General features: G+C 39.0%; 1 long non-coding RNA gene across 1 annotated transcript in view; it reads right to left on the reverse strand.

Moving 5' to 3' along the window:
• Window positions 1–5,165, reverse strand: part of LOC126961564 (uncharacterized) — a 140,017-nt gene extending 134,852 nt beyond the window's left edge. The window contains exon 1 of the long non-coding RNA XR_007728333.1: window positions 5,090–5,165. This is a non-coding gene — a long non-coding RNA (uncharacterized LOC126961564). The remainder of the gene's footprint in view (window positions 1–5,089) is intronic.
• Between the last annotated feature and the right edge of the window lie 2,365 nt (window positions 5,166–7,530).

The raw sequence follows: 7,530 nt of genomic DNA on the forward strand, positions 1-7,530 counted from the left end.
CACATGAGAGGCAGTAGAGTGTATAGTGAATAACAATGATGGAAGTAGTAACAGGAGTTAATATTGATTGAGTGCTTGCAATGAACCACATGTTCTTCCACGTGCTAAGTTGAATTCCCTTGATATCACCATGCACTGCACCACCAATATGCACAAACTTCCTATATTCCTAGAATGTCCAGTCGGTCCTAGCCACATACATGCATTGATGGGATGCCCTGTTAGGAGTTATATTTGAATTTGGCCCCTACTGCCCACATCCTCATCTTTCTGCTCCCATTCTCTTCTTACTCCCCTGCTTCACACCCACAGTGCTAAATAGAAACTGCTAAGGTGAAAGTCACCAGGTGACCTCTATATGGCCAAATCTAAAGAACACTGTCTTCAGTTTTCTCCCCTTTGACATTTGGTCACTGTAAGTCTTCATGAATTCAACTCTCACCTGTCTCATCATGCATATTAACCCTCTTGCCTGGCTTTCTTTCATTCCTCCTTTCTTCTTCTCTATTATCCCCTTAAAGGCTAGTCTTCTCCAAGACACTAAATTTGAATCCTTTACCCATCTATGGAAAACCCAATCCATATCCATGAAATCAAATACAACATATAGGTTGCCAATACACAAAGCTAAAACTCCAGGCCTGAGTCCCTTCTGACAACCATATCTTTATCTCAAACTACTTAGCAGAAGCACCAGATATATCTATCTATGATTAAAATAAAACTCACTTTTTTTCCTTTAAACAAGCCTATTTTCCTTCATATTCTCTGTGTATCATGACTATCCAGCTACTACTCATCTTACAAATCTAAAAACATCATCCTAAATATCTCCTTCTCTCTCAACTCCCAATAATAGCAGTTATTTATTGGATTTTGATGTGGGGCCATATTATTTTTATACTTTGATTCATTTCATTAAAAAGTGTCCCACAAATTAGTGGCTATAATTCCCACTTCACAGGGGATAAAGCTGAGTCTCAGAGACACTCAGTAACTTGACCCAAGTCAGACAGATAGTACAACGCAGTATGAGATTGAAATGAAATTCTGTTTGACTTAAAACTCCTTGTGTTCTCAACTACACTGTGTGACTGCTCACCCAGTACTGATAGTGATTATAATAGCCAATGTAGACTGAATGACTATGTTTGAAACACCAGATACTAAGAACTTTTCACAAATTAACTTGTTTAATGCACACAGAAGCTCTATGATTTAGGTACTACAATCCCATTTTACAAATGAGAAAACTGAGATTCAGAGAATTTAAAACTTGCCTTGTATGAATAACCCAACCAGTAAGCTATAAAGTTGTAGCTCCAGGACTCAAAACCAAACTCTCTACGCTTCTGAGATCTTCCTCCCCAAAAAGCACTTTAATCTGCCTCTCTGTCTTCATCACCACTGCTACTGTCCTGGTTCAAACTCTCATCATTTCCCTCTGCCTTTTGTCTCCTACTCTATTCCCATTGAACCTACTGCACTTCATACATGGCTGCATCATTAGCACATATGACGTGATTTCCTAACTCTTAACTTCTCAAGGACTTCATGAGGGCAGGTATTTCATCTTATTCATCTCTGTTTCCATCCAAACATTGATACATTTTAGATAAATGGATAGACAGGTGTGTATCCTCCCCAACCATCAGTATGGCTTATTTGTGAACAAATCTCTAAGGTTTCATCCCCAGCCACCATGTGCAGAGAGATAAACAGATTGAAAAAAAAAAAGGAAAAGCAAATCAGTACACTGATACCACCACAGGCAGTTTAGTAATTCTATTCCTTACTTAACTTTCTCTACTAGATCATTAGCAAGACAATTTACAACAAAAACGAATATAGTAAGTCCAATTTTTAAGTTATTTTTCTTTCTAGAGTTGGGTCTCACTTTGCTGCCCAGGTTGATCTTGAAATGCTGGCCTCAAGCGATCTTCCCTCATTGGATTCCCAAAGCTTTGGGATTACAGGTGTAAGCACTGCACCCAGTCAAGTCAAATGGAATACAGGCTTACTTTTTATTTGTTTGTGTTTATTTTAAAAACAATAAGGATTTCCAAGTGAATAAAAACATGGAAAGAATATATTTCTTTACTGTATGATCGTACCTAAACTGACATCTTAGCACTAAGTATAATGGAATTATCCCTGTCTTTAAAACTTGAACCATAACATATCTCATAGTGTGGATAGGGCCATGTTATATGGTTGTAATAGCGTGGATTTTTTGGGGATGGGGGGAGCAGGACACAGATTTTCAGAGATGTCAACTTCCTGTAAATTAGCATACTGGTGGGAATTTCAAATAAGTTTTCAAATTTTATAAGAAATTGGCTAATATCTACCCAAACACCCAAATTTGTAGCCACCAAATAATTGACTCCTTTGAAGAAGACATTTTTCCCTTTCCACAGGTATATCACTGAACAGCCCTGGACATGGTGAGTCTAGAGAACCAAAGGTGAAAAGGAAACAAGTCCTGGACTTCTTCCCAGTATGCCAGGAAAGAAACAGCAGTAGGACTTTTAGAACACTGGGAATTGGTAGGACAATGCCCTGTTTGTAAAACTTGATTTATTCTGAAAGAAACACTTGATTCTATTCCTCCTGATATCTCAAACTCTGCTAATTTCTAAAGATGGCCATTCAAAAAGAGCACATCTAGTCATTATTCACTTTGTCTCGAAAAACATTTTTCACTCTACTTCAGATAAAGATGCAGTGCCTTATCTTTGAACAAACCACTAAAGTTTTATTCCTGGCCAATCTTTTTTCTTTCAATGAAAAAAGAACACAGAATTTGACATGTTACGAGTTAAATCCAACTGTTCTCTCTTAAAATAGGTAAGACATTTTGATCTTCATTATCTATATCTGATATGAAAACTAACTTTTACTTTTAAGTTGTCTTTCTCCAAGTTGCTGAAAACCTTTTAGATAGCATCTACTTCACTGTGAGAACTTTTAAAAGACAAAGGGATAGGCCAGGGATTGAAGTGGTTTCAAATTCATGGCTTACACTGATGTGTCAATCAAGGAAAATTCAGAATGACCAGTGCTTGAGGGTTGAGCTCTATCCTTGAGGATCTGTGTCAATGAAATATTTGGCCCAGGGGTCACTGGTGGAGCTGAGCTATGCCTTGGGTGCCAAAGGACTGGCATGCTGTGTAGCCATGTATAAAACAGTTGTTTAAAGTATTCATTGTTTTAGAGGTTTGCTATTAATTCTGATATTTAAAAACCTTGTGAAATACCTTAAATGGAAACACAACTACAAATGTGGAACTTGAAGCTTTGTTCACCCAGCCTCTGATGCCTCAGCTCTATGAACCAGAGGTCTCTTCTTCTGTATCCCTTTCTTTAATAATAATGACTGTGTCCTTTGACTGCCCATTGCCTAAAGGCTGTCCCCCAATATTCTGTTATCAACCAAGAGCTCTTCTACTTCTAGTCTTAGTTAATTTAGGCTGCCTCCCTGTCTTAGTTAATTTAGGCTGCTATTACAAAAATATCATAAACTGAGTGGCTTAAACAACAGAAAATTATTTCTCGTGATTCTGGAGCCTGAGAAGTCCAAGATCAAGGCACCAGCAGATTCAGTGTCTGGATCATAGATGCTGCTTTATTAAACTATGTCTTGGTATGGTGAAAGTGGTGAGGCAGTTCTCTGAAGCCTCTTTTTATAAGGGCACTGATCCTATTCATGAGGGCTCCATCCTCATTACCTAACTACCTCCCAAAAGCCTCATTTCCTACTACCATCATCTTGGGAGTTAGGATTTCAATATATGAATTTTCAGGGGATACAAACATTCAGATCATAGCACTCCCCAAATTACTGTTTTCATAACACAGCAAACTGCATTCACAAAAAGCAAATATAAAGAAATATATCATTCCTCACCATACAATTAATGGCTCCTTATCACCTACAAAATAAAATCCAAGTCCGTGAGCATGATGCTCCAGTCAAAACCATATGTATTAGTCTGTTCTCATGCTGCTAATAAAGACATACCAGAGACTGGATAATTTATAAAGAAAAGAGTTTTAATTGACTCACAGTTCCACATGGCTGAGGAAGCCTCAGGAAATTTACAATGATAGCAGAAGGCACCTCTTCACAGGGTGGCAGGATAGAGAATGAGATCCAAGCAAATGGGAAAGCCCTTTATAAAACCACAATATCTCAGGAGAACTAACTATCACAAGAATAGGATGGGAAAAGCTGCCCCCACGATTCAATTATCTCCACCTGCCCCATCCCACAACATGGGATTATGGGAACTACAATTCAAGATGAAATTTGGGTGAGGACACAACCAAACCATATCATTCTGCCACTGGCCCCTCCAAAATCTCATGTCCTTATTTTCAAAACACAATCTTTCCTTTCCAACAGTCCCTCAAAGTCTTAGCTCATTCCAGCATTAAACCAAAAGTCCAAGTCCAAAGTCTCATCTGAGACAAGGCAAGTCCCTTTTGCCTATGAGCCTGTAAAATCGAAAGCAAGTTAATTACTTCCCAGATAAAGTAGAGGTACAGACATTGGGCAAATACATCCATTCCAAATGGAAGAAAATGGCCAAAATAAAGGGGCTACATGCCCTATGCAAGTCTGAAATCCAACAGGGCAGTCATTAAACATTAAGGTTCCAGAATGAACTCCTTTGAATCCATGTCTCACACCCAGATCACAATGATGCAAGAGGTGGGCTCTCACAGCCTTGGGCAGCTCCATCCCTGTGGCTTTGCAGAGTACAGCCCCCGTCCCGGCTGCTTTCACAAGCTGGCATTGAGTGCCTGCAGCTTTTCCAGGCATGTCATGCAAGCCGTCAGCGTATCTACCATTCCGGGGCATGGAGGATGGTGACCTTCTTCTCACAGCTCTACTAGGCAGTGCCCAGTGGGGACTCTCTGTGGGGGCTCCAACCCCACATTTCCCTTCTGCACTGCCCTAGCAGAGGTTCCCCATAAGGACTCCACCTTGGCAGCACACCTCTGCCTAGAAATTTGGCATTTCCATACATTCTCTGAAATCTAGGCGGAAGTTCCCAAACCTGAATTCTTATCTTCTGCATACCTGCAGTCCCAATACCACGTGGAAGCTGCCAAAGCTTGGGGCTTGCACACTCTGAAGCAATGTCTTGAGCTATACCTTGGCCCCTTTTAGCCATGGCTAGAGCAGCTGGGATGCAGTCTCATGACTGCACACAGCACAAGGCCCTAGATCTGGCCCCAGAAACTATTTTCCCTCCTAGGCCTCCAAGCCTGTGGTGGGAGGAACTGCCTTGAAGGTCTCTGACATGCCTGGAGGCATTTTCTCTATTACCTTGGTGATGAACATTCAGCTCCTCATTACTTATGCAAATTTTTGCAGCCTGCTTGAATTTCTTCCCAGAAAAATGGGTTTTTCTTCTCCATTGCATCTCCAGGCTGCAAATTTTCTAAACTTTATGCTCTGCTTCCTCTTGAACACTTTGGCACTTAAATATTTCTTCTTCCAGATACCCCATATCATCTCTCCCAAGTTCAAAGTTCTACAGATCTCTATGGCAGAGGCAAAAAACTACCAGTCTCTTTGCTAAAGCACAGCAAGAGTCACCTTTACTCCAGTCCCTAACAAGTTCCTCATTTCCCTTTGAGACCACCTCAGCCTGTACTTCATTGTCCATATCAGTATCGGCATTTTGGTCAAAGCCATTCAACAAGTCTCTCAGAAGTTCGAAACTTTCCCACATCTTCCTGTCTTCTGAGCCCTCCACGTCTCTAAGAAGCTCCAAACTTTCCCACATTTTCCTGTGTTCTTCTGAGCCCTCCAAAGTGTTCCAACCTCTCTGTTTGTTACCCAGTTCCAAAGTTACTTCCACATTTTTGGGTATCTTTATAGCAGCACCCCACTCTCTGCAGTACCAACTTACTGTATTAGTTTGTTCTCATGCTGCTATAAAGAACTGCCCAGGACTGGGTAATTTATAAAGAAAAGGGGTTTAATTGACTCACATTTCTGCATGGCTGGGGAGGCCTCAGGACACTTACAATCAGGGTGGAAGGCAGCTCTTCACAGGGTGGCAGGAGAGAGAATGAGAGACAAGTGAAGGGAAAAGCCCCTTATAAAACCATCAGATCTCGTGAGAACTAACTCACTATCACAAGAACAGGAAAGGAGAAACTACCCCCATGATTCAGTATCTCCACTCATCCTCCCATGACATGTGGGGATTATGGGAACTACAATTCAAGATGAAATTTGGGTGGGGACACAGTGAAACCATTTCTCCATGCTTAAAGAGAAATTTATATTCATATATTTAAAAAGAAAAAAATGCTGAAAATCAAAGATCATATTATCCATTCAAGAAGTTAGATGTGCAAACTAAATGCAACACATGAAAAAAGGGAAGAGATGAGATAGAAATTAATGGGAAAACATACTGTGAAGACAATGAACACACCAAAAGTAAGTTATTTGTAAAGACTAATTAAACTGATGAGCCTCTAGTGAGACTAATCAAGAAAAAAGAGAGAAACGGCACAAATAACTACAATAGGGAGAAAAGGGACAACCATTACTCATTCAGACATGTGAAATATAATGACGACATTATGCAGCTGCCAGTTAAATATAGGAAATGCAGTTAAATCTGAATTTCAGATAAACAATAATTTTAGTCACAAATATTATTTATCTGATATAGATCAGAATAATTTTATATTGTTAAAGATATTGAAACCATAATTTAAAATCTTTTCAAACTAAAAATATTCCACGTCTAGAGGGAATCACTGAGAACTATATCAACCATTTAAAAAAGAAAACAAATTATTTCCAATTCATTTTATGCAACCAGCATAAACTTTATAATAGGCCAGACAGAGCATTAGGAGAAAAAAAATTCTGGTCAATTTCTCTTTTAAAGTAGTACAAAAGATATATGATCTATAAAGATTAAACAGCTCAACAAAGTTGGGTTTATTCTAGGAATGAAAGGTTAGCTTAATATTTTGGAATCAGTCAATGTTATTCACCACATTAACAAAATAAAGAAAAAATATTATTTAATCTTACATAGAAATAAAGCATGTGGTAAAATTCATGTTTACACAAGGATGTTCTGCCTATACTTTGTTCTGACAACAGTGAAGACAGTTGGTATACCGTGCATGTTAAGTTATTGCAAGTTGTATACTGATTGAATTAGCAATTTCAGACTTGTTCCAGTTGAAAATAATTTCAAGTTGATAAAAGCGCCAAGTTGGAAATAGTTTAGCTGTGATGTGTCTAAATTTCTCAGAGAACTATATTCATATTCCTGGAATCACAAGAATATGTTTAAATAGGAAGGGTTTGGTCAGAGTCAAATAGGGCAAAGGTCTCTAAAAAGGTGATCATATGTTTGCTGTGCAAAACTAGCACCATGGTTATAAACCTCTGCCTCATGTCAATAATATTATAAAAAAAAAGCCCCATGCAAATGAAGTGAGCAGTAAATTGAGTGGAATAGATTGTACTCTCTGCCTAGT

This window comes from Macaca thibetana, chromosome 8 (genome assembly GCF_024542745.1).
Source record: "Macaca thibetana thibetana isolate TM-01 chromosome 8, ASM2454274v1, whole genome shotgun sequence".
Classification (NCBI taxonomy): domain Eukaryota; kingdom Metazoa; phylum Chordata; class Mammalia; order Primates; family Cercopithecidae; genus Macaca; species Macaca thibetana.